At 48.5% G+C, this 15,854-nt stretch overlaps 1 long non-coding RNA gene across 1 annotated transcript; it reads left to right on the forward strand.

The window, feature by feature from the left end:
* The first annotated feature begins 17 nt into the window (after positions 1-17).
* LOC130523205 (uncharacterized) lies at positions 18-13,618 on the forward strand. The gene is made up of 4 exons (XR_008949827.1): positions 18-148; positions 357-568; positions 8,245-8,402; positions 13,042-13,618. It is a non-coding gene; the product is annotated as an uncharacterized LOC130523205 (long non-coding RNA).
* The last annotated feature ends 2,236 nt before the right edge of the window (positions 13,619-15,854 follow it).

Genomic DNA, 15,854 nt, shown 5'->3' on the forward strand with positions numbered 1-15,854 from the left:
CTATTTATTTACAATCTTTATTTAAGCAGGTAAAAAAAAAAAGGTGACCTGGCTGGAAACATAAATGCCATTAAAGTGGTGAGGAGAGAGGCCCCTCCCCCAGGGCTACTGCCAGGCGTCGCATGTGTGGAGCGTGTACCTGCAGCAGGTGAGCGTCAGGTCGCCTCCTCTGATAGACAGACTTGGGTTAGGCGTTTGAAAGCAGCCTTCAGAGGCCTCGCCGCCATTGTTTCCTCTGCTGCGGCGTCTAATGACGCCTCTGACGGCGGCGCTAGATTACGAGCATTGTTGCATTTTGACAGTTCTATTTTCCGCCCATCGCTGCTCGCTGCAAAGGTCTGACTTTTAATTTGCAGGAACACTGGGCCAGATGGCGAGGCTCCGCCCACCACCGGTCAACAAAGGCATGCAGATGAAGTGGCGAGCTTTGGTCCGCCGCCAGAGGGGAACAATAGCCGCTCAACAAACAGACACGTCCTGCTAGCCGCTAACCTCTAACCGAGGATCACTGCAACTGAATGGCGTGTTGTTTCCCAGTCCTCCCAGTGTTTGCTGGACATACCGGACTGTGAGTTTGTCCATCTTTTCATCCCTTCACACACTCGGATGCTAACGGGTTCCCTCTGAGGGACAATCCGTAGAGAGAGATGACCTTTACACACAGGAGAGGATATAATGGGATCATTTGAGTCGCAACTGAAGAAATATTTTCAGCGTTGATAAGTGAGTGAGATCAGGAAAGACAGATGTAGGTGGACAGATGCATGTGTGCACACAGACGTGCATCCCCCAGCGCCGAAACCTAATCATAACCATCACAACCCCCTCGCCGTCGCCCTGAACTAACATTAACCCTAAACTCCTGTCGTAACCCTTCAAGTCCTTTGAAATTTCAAGGCCCAGCCGAAATTCACTCGCACAACTCACTCGCCCAAAAATGTCCTCGCTTTGCTAGTAGAATGGGTATTTTGCTACTCAGTATGTCGCAAGTACACACACACAGACACACGCACACACACATATTCGGTCCTAATGGGGGTCAGGGTGGAGGAATGCCACTTCACAGGCTTTTCTGCGCCATGATGGGGGGCTGCTGGGAATCATGGGATTGAGTCTGGCTTCCTGTGGTGCTGGGGTGTCTTCGGCTCACTCGCTCATTTCAGCCGGAGCGGCAGCGGCGTCCCACCCCGGGCGGCGTGCAGATGGGCTCATGTGTGGAGAAATGAGCCGCGAGCAATCAGTCACGGCGTGTGTCACCTCCTCCCTGCTTTCTGTTTACCTCTCGCCTTCTTTCTCATCTCCGTCCCTTCATCTTCTCCACCTCTCATTATTCCCTCCATTCCCATCATGCATCTCTTTCCCGCCCCCGTGGCGATCGTGTCCTGGGGCTGAGGAGTCTGCTGGTTAAAGGGGGACTCTGCAGGAGGCTCAGCCAGCTGCTGAAGCCCATCTCAGGCTTGTGTTACCGTAAAATCTGCCCGTTCACGCTTCAGCGCGCAGCCACGTCGTGGAAAGAGTGTGATGGCAGACATGATGGCCCAGAGTTTCATCACCTCAGCAGGAGAGACGCCGGCCAATCAGGAACCATCGAAGACCTTTCAGGAAGACCTAAAGCGAAGGTCCTTTGGGTTCCAGGAATGAATGATCAACACCAACGCTGTGTCTGAAACCACCTCTGCGCCCTCTGTAGTGCACTCAGTGTATCCCATAATACACTGCGAAAAGCAGTGGACAACTAAAGATCCCTAACCAAGCAAAATATCCCATCATCCTCGGCAGTTCTGTGCGAGAAGCTAGGCATGATGCTAATAATAATGAAAGTTTGAACAAGCTCACTGTGTTGGGGACCGGGAAGCAGAGGGTTCTTGGTTCCAGTCGCAGTTCTGGTAGGAGGGGAAGTAGGAATATTAGGTGTTCTGGCACCGTCCCCCACTACCAGAACACCTTCAGGGCAATGCCAAGGAACACTTGAGCAAGGCACCAAACCCCCAAATGCTCACATAGGGCCCTGCCATGAGCTGGCGACTCGTCCACGCCATTAACCCTGTAGGGATAAAGTGGTTAAGAAGACGAGACTAAAGTAAACAGTTCAAGTTCAACAAAAAAAATGATCAGTCTGTGTTTTAGATTTGTCAGTAGAAAGATATAAAATTGCCAGAGCTTAAATCAATCTGCTACGCATTTATTACGCAACACTGTGATGTAGTTTGAAGCCGCACAGAACCCTGAGGTTCCTTGTGAATATGGGCCTTAGAATTTCTTAGAATTTTCCCTTGGTATGATAAGTTATTCTCAAAGCATCTTTAGCCTTAAGAGAGCTCCAAAGGTGAAAAACCCTTAAGAGGAGGGAGGAGGACCTTTAAGGTTTTTAAGAGAGTCCTAACCAGAGAGGATGGCAGAGAGGAAGTCGAGATAATTTCTGTAAATTTGACTGACGGTGATTTAATTAGACTCCGCAGATCGTGCTGGATTGTTTGTGCTTGTTATCTCTTTGGTTCTCTGCCTTTTTGTTAAAGGGGGAGCGAATGACACACTGATTATTTGGATGGCAACTCTGCCTCCTCCAATGATCCAGGACTGAATTTCCCTGTTAAAACTCTGTTGTTCTCCTCCACCAGCTGTGCCGAGAGCAGCTCTTCTGCCCCGTTCAGCTTTCTTGTTCCTTTTTCTCCATTTTGTCATTTTCTTTGGTCATTCTGCCAAATCAAACCCAAATGACCATAATTACTAGTGTTTGTGTTTATCACCGATACATTTTTGGGAAATGTGAATAACCTCCAGAAATGTTAGCCATTATCTGAGCATGGCTAGCATGCTAGCTTGTGTTTAAGAATCACTGTGTCTTTTCAGTTATCGGTATATTTCCTATTTCCCTTCTTGTAGTCTTCAAGGGGGAAATAAGCTCGCAGACAGACGCTGCGGCCATCTTGTATTGCCATTGATGAGGCGATGCAGATGGCGTCCTGAGGCAACGTGAACTGCCGCTGAACTTCTCACATTAGCCTGGTTTAGTTCATTGTTTGAGCAGTGAGCTGAGCACTTTTCAGATGAAGGTATCCCTCAGAGATATTTAAAGTCCCCGTGTGCCGGCGCCGCCTGCAGGATGGTTATTAATGCATTATTTACATACACTTCCTGCTGTCTGCAGTCATGACGGTGCTCTTCTCACAGCAAGATTGCTAAGAAAGCACTTTTTGCAAGTGAGAAAGACAAGTTCTCCCGTTTTTGTAAGTTTTTTCCTGCTGTATTCTTTCTTTTTACTGAGATTACTCAGATTACTTTGATTTCCTCCGCAAATTAGCTCTTTAGCTTCTCATAAATTATCCAGTACCAGAAAATTCAGCTGTCCCACCTGAATTTGTCCTGAAGTTTAACGCATAAAGACTGAATCAGCAACTCCCATATTCAAATATTGTATTTTCCTGCTTCTGTTTTTTTACTGTTGGCACTGGTCGGTAGCATATTTTATTTTAATAATGTTACTTTCACTTCCATTTCAGTTCTTGCCTCAATGTTGAAAAAACCCCACCTGACTGATCGTCATTTGGGTGAAACGTCCTAAAACCTACAGAAAATGTTGCGCCCTGTTTGTTTGTGTGACTGTTCATGTAAAAATGAAGCTAATGTCAATAACAGCTGTTTCAAACGGAGCTCTGTGGCAGCAGATCTCCTGATGTCAGGGGGATTCCAGCGGGATCCTCAAAAGAGAGCACCACTCTTCTGTTTACCGCGTCCTTCCTCATTGATCTAAAAAGGATGAAAAGAACAGTTGGGAGGGTCTCCGCAGAAACCCAATGACCGGAGAGCAGGGACTGCGATCCATTAGCAGCTAATTTGTCTGTCCTTTTCTGTGCTCGCAGAAGATTATTGTTTCTCTGAGATCCCAAATTCTGAAGGAGCAAAGAAGGAAACAACTTTTTTTTACCAGTGGCGGCTGGTAAAAATCATTCTGGAAGGGACAATACGTTTCCCTGCCTAGTCCATGGTAAAATTTCAAATCAGCAGTCGGACTCCCATTAAATACGGATTAAATCACCCTCTCAAAATGATCAGTTTCAGAAAGACGGGTATGTGTGTGGGGCCTGTTGGGTCCCAGCTCTTTAGTTTGGATTTTCTCTTATTTCGTCCTTCTTGCCAACGGGTTGACAGCGGGTTGACAAAACCTTGCTGTATGAGATGTCATGAACGGACGACACACACTCACACAAACTCTCTTACACACTTGCTTACTCTCTGAGACACAACAGACACTCTCTCAGCAGGGGATACTGTGACTGGCAGAGGCAGAGACGCAGTTTGCACTCAGCATCTTGTCGCTGTTGTAATATTGACTGTTAGCACCTTAGGCTACAGGCTACATGCTACGCTCCAGTGTTGGGGGTTGCACAGCTGCCCCCCTCCATCTGTGAGGAACCCTGGAGTTTCCGTCTGATCCTCGTCTTCCTCCTCACGTACCCTCCTCCTTCCTCCAATCCCGAATCGATCATCCCTCTGACCGATAATTCATTGTGATGGACGTTGGAAGGCGCTGATGGTCCGCGCATACTGAGTAGCGGCCTCAGCCAATCAGAATGCTGCTATGGCGGTCAGCTGTTTATCCTCTGATAAATGGCAGGTCAGGCAAGGCAGCGCTCGCCGCCGCATCCCTCAGCGCCGTGTCACCCGTGCTCATCAAACCGTGCTCGCTGCTTTTTACTCAATCACCCCCCCTCCCCCCCACACACCCCCACACTTCCACTGTTTTGCTCGCCGGCTGCACCGTCAGCAGGCCCCTGACTGCTGACTGTTCCTCATCCTCAACACAATTAACAGAGTAATTGCATTTGTTTGAGAAGTCTGGACTGATTATCAGAGACCCCGATGTTTCCTCTGAGCACGACCCCATGGTGCTACAGGAGGGGGGGTTTGATTGGTTCCCACCAACTGGGCAGTACCGCTGATGTCACAGTTAGTCAGCTGCCACCGACGTGGCATTACCAGCATGAAACGTCGGTCCCAGTATAACGAGTAGACTGAACCCCACTGACCACTGGATCAACTCACAGTCACGGATTCCTCAGAAAAGCTTCGGTGTGGTTAAAGAATCGTTCGTGCGGCGGCGCCCGTGTCTTTGTCCCCGCCACACGGGAGCGGCTTCTTCCTCTGACACCGCCTCTGAATAAAGCAACAGTATTGCAGTGTTTTTTTAATTGAAATGCAAACGACATCAGCGGCGGGGCGGCGGAATTGGCAATAGTGTCTTGGCGGCGTGATAAAGACTTTTCTGCTGTTTCCGTGGCTATCGGCCTGGTCATGTGTGTAATTGCCTAAAGCGTTCCTGAAGCCTCCGATGCACCAATGTAAATATTAAAGAGGACGGCCCGGCTTAATAAAACGCTGTTCAAACAATACAGGGCGGCGTTTATCAGCACACGTCCAGCTTCTCAGCACAGTCGAGAGGTTTGGACGGCGGAGACGGAGGTCAAGATAGAGCGAGAGAACGAAGGCGACAACCGGTGAAACCAATCAGAAAACGGCTGAGAGCAGGGAAACTGGGAAAATGGGAGATGTTCTATCAGCAGGGAGAGGGGAGGTGAGGAGGGAGGAGGGAGAAGATGGGGGGGTAGGATGAGGAGGTGAGGTTAGGAGGAGGAGGTGCAGCAGTGATGGATGGTATTGATCCCCCTGCAGACGAACCTCCTGCAGATATTCTGCTGTCACCTTGACCCCGGGCCAGTCTTTGACCTTTGACCGATCAGTGAATCAATCGGATCTGAACTTGTATTGCCTACTGATCATCTGCTGTTCTGTATTTATGTAATCTGCAGTGGGTGGAGCCAGTTTCAAACCTGTCATCACACCTCAGAAGAAGGAGACAACAATGGCGGCAGCCTTTCACTTATTTCCAGAGTCTTGTTTTTGTGCTTGCTGCATATTGAGGACCCATATGTAGTCATTCAACTAGCAAAGTGAGGACATTTTTGGGAAGTGAGGACGTTTTGGCTGGCCCTCACAACTTCAAAGAGCTGTTGAGGGGTGATAATTGGGTAACGGGTAGGGTCAGGGGGTTAGTTGTGATGGTCAGGGTTAGGGTCAGGGGCTGGGGGTTGCATTGTGTCTCTGAATGTCCTCCCAAAGATAGAAGTAAAAGGATAAGTGTGCATGAGTGTGAGACCCCTGAGCTGATCATCAACAGCTGTTTATCATTGAACATAAATCAATACAAATAAACATACTTGCATTGCATCGCAGGTTAGACACTTTAACCACGTTCCTGTTGTTCTCGCCGTGGACGCCAGAGCAGAGGACCCTCACCGCCATTATCCATTGATCTATGGGTTAAATTGCCTGAGCATTGAGGAGGAGGAGGAGGAGGTGATGATGCACGTTCTCCTCAAGATCTTCCCCGTCTAATGGTAATTGCTTTCGATCGCGCCCGCAGACATTTGCAAGAGCTCTTTTCTGATTGGGTGACACCAAAAATATGCGCGTGTGTTTTCTCAGGCCCTCATTGTCATGTTAGACTATGTCACCGCTCATTCAGGAGCCCGAGGAGGTGCTGAAGTTTCAGAACTGGACTGTTGAACTTCCTCAACTGGTTCCTCTAGTTCTCCTCAGCAGGTGCTGGGTTGATCTTGCGGTGGTGGTAATGTTCCTGCAGCGTGGCGCTCTGTGTGGCGCTGCTCTTTACCGTGTCATGGTTGGGTTTTTGAGTTCTGAGCGGGTCGGCAGATTCCCGAGTCATCTCATCGGGATGTTTTTCTGGACCCCTCCGTCGTGAAGTTTCTGTTTCTTCTTCCTCCTCCTCCTCCTCCTCCTCCTCCTCCTTCTTGGTCCTCCTCAGATGGAGCCCAGATGTGGAGCTGCTTCTCTAAACACTCCCAGTCCTTCTTCCTGTGAGACCGTCACACTTTGGTGGTTAGAACAGTGATGGTCTGATTGTTGGTAAAACTTTTCACGTGACGGTTCGGTCGCCTTGGCCGCCGTCCGTAAGCCGCCATTGCAAAGCCGCTTCCGAAGTGACACAGAGTGAGCGCTGAGAGCGAGGATCGACTTGGCAAGGCAGCAGAAACCCTCTTGAAATATTTATGGGCTTTGACTCGTGTTTCTCCCCGGGGATCAGGCATTGAAATCTCACATTGTGCGGATCGCCTGAGGCGAAGTGGCGCCAGGTCAAGCCTATAGGTTTTTCTGTACATGAAAACAAGTGGTATGAAGAGAGACGGAGGGAGAGAATAATGTATTCAGCAGCCGGGAGCAGGATTTTAGCTTGAGAGGGTTATGGATTTTTTTCTTCTCTCCTCTCCAGTTTGTGTTTTCTTTTATTTCTCTGTTCCCGACATCTCGCCTCATTTTCCCCGGATCAAAGATCCATCTTGGATCATCCGTTCCATATCACATCTGGCAGCTGTTCGTACGCACAACAAACCCAATTTTCCGGGAGATTTGTGAAATCTTCCAGGGATGTGTCGACAACAGAGGACCTGTCGTTCAGTTGTGATGCAACAGGTCGAGTGACATCCCAGTCACACCCAGAACATGTTGCCGTAGTTACCCAGGAGGCCGGTGATCTCGCCTCCAGAATTGGACCTGCAAATTGAAGCCCAAATCATGTGAAGTAATTACCCAGACAGGCCAGACGGAATCGATAGGCCGTCAGACAGATGGGTCAGGGTTGAAAGGTCAGGGGTCAGAGATCAGACCCTGCGTTTTCCAGTCTCCAGAGGACGAGGATGCTGATTCATAACTGGTGGTGAGGGAGGGGCCTGTGTGCGTGTGGGGGTGGTCCTCTTCAGATGGTGAATATTGATTAAAATCTTGGCAACTTGGAACCCCAAGAGCCCCGGGGTAAACCTGCGGCCAGTCAGGTGACCAGAATCAACTGAAGAACTGGGCCTCAATTCAGTTTGTGCGACCCCAGCTGACTTTGTGACATCACATTGTTCGTTTTGATGCAGCAGCTTCACTATTTGCCTTCTTGGGTTTTACGTTTTTACTTGATTCCTGACATTCTGATTGGTTGATGAGCGTTATTCGCGAAGGCTAATGACGAGCTAATAGCATGAACCACTGAGCTAATTCAGGGCAGCATATAATCTGCCAGAACATCCAATAGTTCCAGTCAATCATTGCAGACCAGCAGCACAGGTTGCCACACAGTAGTCAAAATTAAATTCATTTTAACATTTTGACTTCATTGTGAATGTAAAATCAGTTTCTTCACTCTAATTGGTTCACTGATATCACCTGACTCTGTTTTCAAAGGTGGCCGCTGTGGTGGAATCAGGATTGTTTCCACCGCCGCCATAAGAATGATGGGCCGCTGGCAGCAAGAGTGGAGTGTTTGATGGGCGATCCATCAGCTGGAAGTGGAGGGTGTTCAGAGCAAAGATGCTTGAGATGTGAGGCGGAGCGTGTTGAAGGTGAACAATGAAGCAGTTCATTAGCGTTAGCATGAAGTCACTCGGCGTCTTATTCACCATGCCGAAGAAGAACATGCTAACTCCACAGGATAGGCTAATGCCACATGCTAACACACATAGGCACAAACTCGCATTCCTACATAGCCGTGGAGGCTTAAGACCTCGTTCCACTTCATGTTGCCTTCCTCCATCACACTTTTTCACTGCTTATTCATACGTTGCAAACAGTTTTGTCTGCTGCTGAAATAAATAATTACTATTGATGAAGCTGTTAAAGAAAAAGAAAGAAAAAGTAACAGTAAACGTACCAAAGAGTGCTGTCTCACAGCGTAAAACCAGCGACCCCGGTGCATTAAATGTAACCCTCATAATTCCTTCCAGATTGCCGTACACCTCGAGTCCTCTGGGAACATTTAGTCTAAATTGTCAATCAATTCTGTGTTAGAACTTCAGTCTTACTTCAGTCCAACTTATCACAACAAATTTCTTTTTAATTGAACCCCACTTATTTTCAAACCATTTGAAGAATGAGAAACATATTTTAATGGCAAAAGATTTAATTTGGTGCCAGAATGACCCCTGCAAAACACAAGGGTTTGATAAATCAACATGGAACGAGACACATGTGATCACGGAATTTCCAAAAAAGCTTGTTTTTGTTTAGAAAATTCAAATTCTCCACCAGAGTTGCTGTTCCTGCACCAGATTTCCACTGAATCCTTGAAGAGTTTCAGGAAAAGCTGAGCTAAATGAGTTGAGAAAGTCCTTTATAAATCTGTATATTCTCCCTAACAAGTGGGAGGAGTTTTAGGTGAGTTCCCTTCAGTGGGAGGAGTTTTGGATGAGTTCCTTTCAGTGGGAGGAGTTTTAGGTTAGTTCCCTTCAGTGGAAGGAGTTTCAGGTGTGTTCCCCCAAGTGGGAGGGGCTTTCAGGCGTGTTTCCTACTGTGGGAGGAGTTTTAGGTAAGTTCCCTTCAGTGGGAGGAGTTTTAGGTGAGTTCCCTTCAGTGGGAGGAGTTTTAGATGAGTTCCTTTCAGTGGGAGGAGTTTTAGATTAGTTCCCTTCAGTGGGAGGAGTTTTAGATGAGTTCCTTTCAGTGGGAGGAGTTTTAGGTGAGTTCCCTTCAGTGGGAGGAGTTTTAGATGAGTTCCTTCAGTGGGAGGAGTTTTAGATGAGTTCCTCTGAGTGGGAGGGGCTTTCAGGTGTGTTTCCTACCGTGGGAGGAGTTTTAGATGAGTTCCTTCAGTGGGAGGAGTTTTAGGTGAGTTCCCTTCAGTGGGAGGAGTTTTAGATTAGTTCCCTTCAGTGGGAGGGGCTTTCAGGTGTCCTGTCAGAATTTGGTCAGTGGTTGAATAATTCAGATTCCTGCTCATGTTTATTAACGTCCTACATCTGTGCAAAGTTGTCACGCTGGGAGTTTATTGTAATTGCCTGAGCAAACAAAACCTGAAAGAAGCAATTTCCAGTTAGAATGTGCTGTGACCAGTAATGAGGTCATTGGTATTCCAGTCCTGACACTGCTGCCGCTTCTTTCCATGGCTGCAGTGTTTTGTGATAGCTCTGTTCATAAGGACTGAAGCTGCTGGAGCCACCAGAGGCAGATTAGTGATTAAAGATAATCATCGTTTCTCCTCTGTCCCGTCTTATCAGGTCACTTCCTCTCCCTTCCACATGGGACAGAACACCGTCCCCACCACGACATCACAACTCTTCATTTACATTCATAGAGCGAGACTTCTGCAGTCTGGATGTTCAGTCCCAGAGGCTTGAGAAGATTTCTGGGTCCGCCCTTCATTGAAGCGTTTGTAGGACTCCTGGATGTAGAACCTCAAACCTCGTGATGATCCTGCAGATACGAACAATAACAACATTCAAACCAGAGTCAGTCATCCAGGAGATGTTTGTTTGCCTCACACATCAAGAAGAACCTCCAGGTCTCTATGGTGGACTTCTGGAAAATGCCTCTGTGTCTGTGTCCATGGGTGTGATAAAGTGTTTAGGCTGCATCCCTGGCTGATGGCTACGGGATTAGAAACTGTCTCAGATGATTGATAGATTTATTTGTCGGTCCCGTCTGGACATGAGCAGCTTACACGGCGCCGGCACTATGGGACCATTAATCAGGGTAAATAACCCTCGTCTTATACACACTTGGGGAGTGTGTATGCCGACACGAGGAATGTCTGAGCAGATGAGCGGGAAATGGTGGAGGAGCTGCTGGTGCTGACCCAGAGGAGTGTTGTTTGGAAGTTTGGAAGATCAGAAAGATAATTAATGTCACCACAGGACGTGTCCAGGGTGGCGTTTTGTCTGAGATATACCAATGGATGTATAATTTATGCTGCCTGATCTTTAAAGCACCGAAAATCTGGAATTGATCAAACAGAACTATTCCATTTGAGAGGACGGGTCCAAAATGGCTGCCGGATGTGTCGCCCCAAGCTCCCGTCCGATTGGGTAGTTTCTGCGAGGGTCCGACCTCACCGGCCCTGCTCTCCTCCTCATTAGGTACATCTTAATTAGCAGGTTGCTTCGGTAAAGTAGCATTAATCATGCAGACAGAGGGGGCGCTGGGGGACACTTACACCTGTTAGAACAACTGTATTTTATTATCCAACGCAGCATCAATCACGAGTCCCTCAGGCCGACACCAGCTGGTTGTTGGGTGGCGTCCACGAGTCGCCAGAAACAGCATTCTTGATCATGTCTGAGAAGGAGCCAGTCCATGCGTCTGCAATAGTCATGACAAAACCGAAATAAAAGTCCCCCCATCATCTCCGTGCAGTAGGGTGAGGGACACGTGGACACGGGAAGGAGGCGGCAGGCATGGGTCATCCAAGCGGTTTAACGGGGCCCCTCCCCATCCAGCCGGCGTTCATCTCAGCTCTTTCTGAGCCCATCACAGGATGATAATGAAACAGTAGATAATGTTCTCAGCTTTGTTGGACACTACCCTGTGTAGAATGTGGTGTCCCGGACTCGGTCCTAAACAGCATGGAGATATTTGGGGTACCACGCTATGTTTCCTGTTACTGCACGTTCCTCTTGGCCTGAATCGCTTGCTAATACCACAGTGGCACAGATCCTTTTGCTGTTGACTTGCTCCTGATTAGATGGGCCTGTGGTCCATCTGGGGGCTCCAATCCACTTAAATAGGTTTGAATTGTGAGAGGAACCAGAGGAACCCACACAAACACAACAAGGAGACGCAGAAATGGATGTGAACTCGTTTCGCAAACGATTCTTTCCGGATACCCACGAACCCAACGTCCAAAACAAGAAGATTTTAGGTCACATGGTGTTCCCAGAGAGGAGGAGCCAGTGGAAACAGGCGAAGAAGAATCAGGTTTCCATAGGAGAAGACGGCAAACGTCTGCCACAGTTGTCGCCTGTTAACACACTTGACCTCCTAATCAGACGGCAGACACAGCCAACAAGTAATGTCACGCCATCAATTCATCCGACATGACAAAGTAATAACAGCAAATGAAGACGTGCGGCTGAACGGCGGCGTTGCAAATTGAAACACTGACGTGCGAGATGCTCACCAGAAGGAGCGGCGGTGGAGATGATGGAAAATCAAATCTGAAGGAGGACGAGTGTTCATGCAGCAGCTCCGTTCCATCAGGAGTACTGCCGTCTGTTTGTTAGCTTCCAGCTGAGGAGAGGGTCCCTGAACGCATCTCCTGCTGAAGAGTGCTCTGCTCGTGTGTGTGTGTGTGTGTGTGTGTGTGTGTGTGTGTGTTCCAGTTTGAGGATCAGTCTGGGAGTTCAGAGATGCCTCGACTGCAGCGGAACACGTCTGAACGCCCGCTGAAGTTGACACGACGGTCCGGGCGGTCCGTCGCCGCGGCCTCTGGCAGTTCACCTGCGCGCCAGATGCTTCGCCCAGCAGCAGCACCACAGGGTGCCGCTCCGCACGCCAAAACATCACCTCAGTCCGTCAAAGGCAGGCTGAGAGCGCCGCTGCCCTGAAGGCATCAGCAGCCTTTGTGAACATCAGCAGTTCCGGGGCCACAGCCCGGGAAAAAAACCGGAATTCCTCTCGACCGTCAGTAAAACCTGCGATCGGAGTATCGGATGGCCGGTTTAAACACGCCGCCCGTGACCTCCTGCGAGGATGCCGTTATCTTCAGAAGTATATCCTGTCACATGCAACTTGTAATTGCTCGACTTGTTGCTGCGTTTTCATTTGCCAGCAATTTCAGAAATGCGGTGAAGCTGCGCGTCCTCGCCGCCGTACAGCCTAATTCCCTGTAAAGTGCTACAGCTGTCAGTGCATTTTCTGCTCGGTTACTCCGATAAATTGGAACTCCCGAGGAGGATGAACAACGTGAATATTGTATTATGCCCCTCTCGCAAACACAGTCCGAACCATTTCATTTTAGTGCAGATGAGACAAAGTGACTCACAGATTCAAGCCCATAACCACGGATTTCACTTCCCAGCAAACGATTATTCCAGAGGGGAAAACGACACTGATTTTTACTCACACATGATGAAGAAAAACCCTGTTTGATTACAGTTCGGACTGTCATAATCTCGTTATTAGTATGAGTAGATATTTGATCATTAGAAAGGACGAAACCATGTCGGTAAACAGAAGGTCAGAATTTGACATTTTCAGATATTGTTTCAGAAAGCTGCTCCTGTCAATCATCCCTCATGACGCTCCTGACCTTGTCCTGGAATTCCAGAGGTGCCACCCAGGAGTGCTGGAAGTCATCACGTTGGTTCATTATCCAATCTGACGAGAAAGACAAATGCTAACTGTTGGAAGCATTGAAAGGCCTGCGTGTCTACGAAGCGCATTGGTAAGTTAGCACTGAACTAGCAGCTAATGTCAGCGGTAGCTTTTGTTGCTAGCTCATGGCTGCAGCGCCCCCTGGAGGCTGCACCGACTCTTTTGAAAACTTGGCCAACTTTGGGTTTCCTGTTGGTCCGCTGCTCTTTTTGGATTGACAGGAGTGAAAGAACAAATGTGAGATGATGCACATGAGCTCCAGAATGTGCTGTGATCGGCTCTTTTGTGCACATCAGAGATGGTGATGGGGGGGCGTGGCCTGTAATCCTGCTGATTCAGCACATACGATGACCCTCCACCGGGGGCAGTGTCAACCACGCCGTCTCAACACCAGAACCCCTCTCGTTGTGTATCGCCCTCTGTCTCTTTTCTCCTCTCTCCCTCCCCTTCCTCCTCCCTTTCTCCCCCACTATCTCTCTCTTTCTCTGCCTCTCTCCCTCCCTGTCTCCTTCTTCCCTCTCTCCCTCCCCTTCCTCCTCCCTTCCCCCCACTATCTCTCTCTTTCTCTGCTCTCTCCCTCCCTGTCCCTTCTTCCTCTCTCCCTGTCTCCTTACCCTCTCTGCCTGTCTCTGTCTCTGTCCCCCTCTCTTCTTCCCTCTCTTCTTTCATCACTCTCTCTCCCCTACCTCTTTTGTTTCCCTCCCTCTCTTATTTTTACCCCTTCCACTTTCTCACACCTTCATGTCATGTGACACAGGGTGGGGTTAATTGTAGAAGAGGTTAAGTAAACAAGTTACATGAGCTCCCCTTTTTTTTCACAGGAGGCATGGCAACCAGGATAAAGTGGTTCAGGAATATCCTGTAAAACGGTCCACTTGTTTATTTTAACATAATATCAATGTTCATAAAAATAATTTACAGTACAAAATGCCAGCGAGAGTTTAAAACACAGGGGGGCAGCAGAACAGAAAACAATAACTTCACTTTCAGTAATGTTGCCATTTTCAAGAACTGATACCAGCTGTCATGGTTGTTGTTTATTCACCATTTACAGCTAGCTCCTAGCTACTGCCTTCACCCGTGTTGAGTTCATGCTTCATTAGTGATTTCTACAAAAAATCGTCTTTATGAACAATTTATTTCTATCGCTTAGAATATGGAAAATGATGGAATCGTTAATCATCTTTATTTAGAATAGTATTTGTTCATTGGAGTGGCTGATGACATGTTAGCATCATAGATGCTACTATTGCCACCTTTCCCTGCTTGGAAAGCTAAACTAGCTGGACTTCTTCCTGTGTCTCTGTTTATTATAATGTTGAAATACTAACGATAAAATGCTGCAACAATTCCAGGAACCTGACCTGAGCGGACGCATCCAATTTTTTGGAGGATACAATGCTGCAGCTTTAGCTGCAGCCAGTCGCTTCTCCAAAGTGGCGTTTCAGAAAATGGATGTAACATTTAGCTGTTAATAACAGCTGCTGCAGTGTTCATCTTCAGATGATTTAATTGCCCAGCAATTTTCTCCTGTCAAAAAAGCAACGTGCAACTCAAATGAAAACGAGGCGAGCGCAAGTGGGAGAGTTAATTAGCGACCTCGTTAGGGACCTGGAAGCGTCTGCTGGGACCTCCGAATGTGTGTGTGTGTGTGTGTGTGTGTGTGTGTGTGTAGGCAGGGAAGGACCTAATCTCTCATTGTGTGCATACATGACCAGATTAGCCTGTGAGATATTGACCCTGCTGGGTTGGGTCCTCAATGCGTTGGTCCATTTCGGGTTGTTTCAGGCGTCGCTATGGTATCTCATGACCACAACGCTTCAGTCTTCTGTCCAGTTTAGGTCACATGACCGCTGGTTAGCAGTGGGATGCTGATGCTAAATCCCGGTGTTGCTGTGCAGCAACTCTTCTAAAGGATAAAATGTAATCAGATTCTTTTCCTGCTGACAAACGTGTTCATTTGTCGTCTGGGCCTCGACCCCGAGTCCCCCCTCAACCCCGCCGCTCCTCTCCAACTCTGATTTGCTGACACACGTCTGGCTTCAATCAGAATGATTGAATCTGTGTCAGCCTCACATTTGGAGGGCGTAGCCGAGGCCGGGCAGTGCCGTTTGCCGTTGGTTTGGGAGGGGGGTCGTTTGTTAGGTCTGAATTATTAAACACACATGAATGTAAATAACAGACTCATCAACAAACAGTGTGACAGGCCATCCGTCAGGGTGTTGCATGGCACGTGTCAGGTGGGGGGGGGGGGGGGGGGGGGGGGGGCGGTCTGCGGAGGCCTCTACACGCCTCTACACGCAAGTGCCCCGCAGGTTCTTTCTTTCTCTTTGGCTGCTCAGAGGAATTTCTGCACCAGTGTTCCTTAATTGTGCTCCAGGAGAGCGCGCAAAGTGCTGCTGAGGTTTCGTGGAATTATTGGAAGGAAAGCGCTTCATCATAACCTGCTTTGAATTCTCATTCCAGGGATCCGTCCTCTTCCTCCCGCGAATCTGCGCCTTCTCGGCGGCGCTGCAAGTGTGGTGACAAATTGCCATAAACGTGCAGAGAGCATGCAAATGCAGCGAGGAGACAAATGTCCAACCTTGTGTTTAGTCACAAGCTAAGGTCATCCGCCCCCCCATCTATCACTGTTCTAATCAGCCGCGAGCAGGTCGACGCACGCTGCCGCACCTGCTGCATAGATAAGAAGAGGGAGGAAGAGGAGG

Source organism: Takifugu flavidus, chromosome 3 (genome assembly GCF_003711565.1).
Source record: "Takifugu flavidus isolate HTHZ2018 chromosome 3, ASM371156v2, whole genome shotgun sequence".
Lineage (NCBI taxonomy): Eukaryota > Metazoa > Chordata > Actinopteri > Tetraodontiformes > Tetraodontidae > Takifugu > Takifugu flavidus.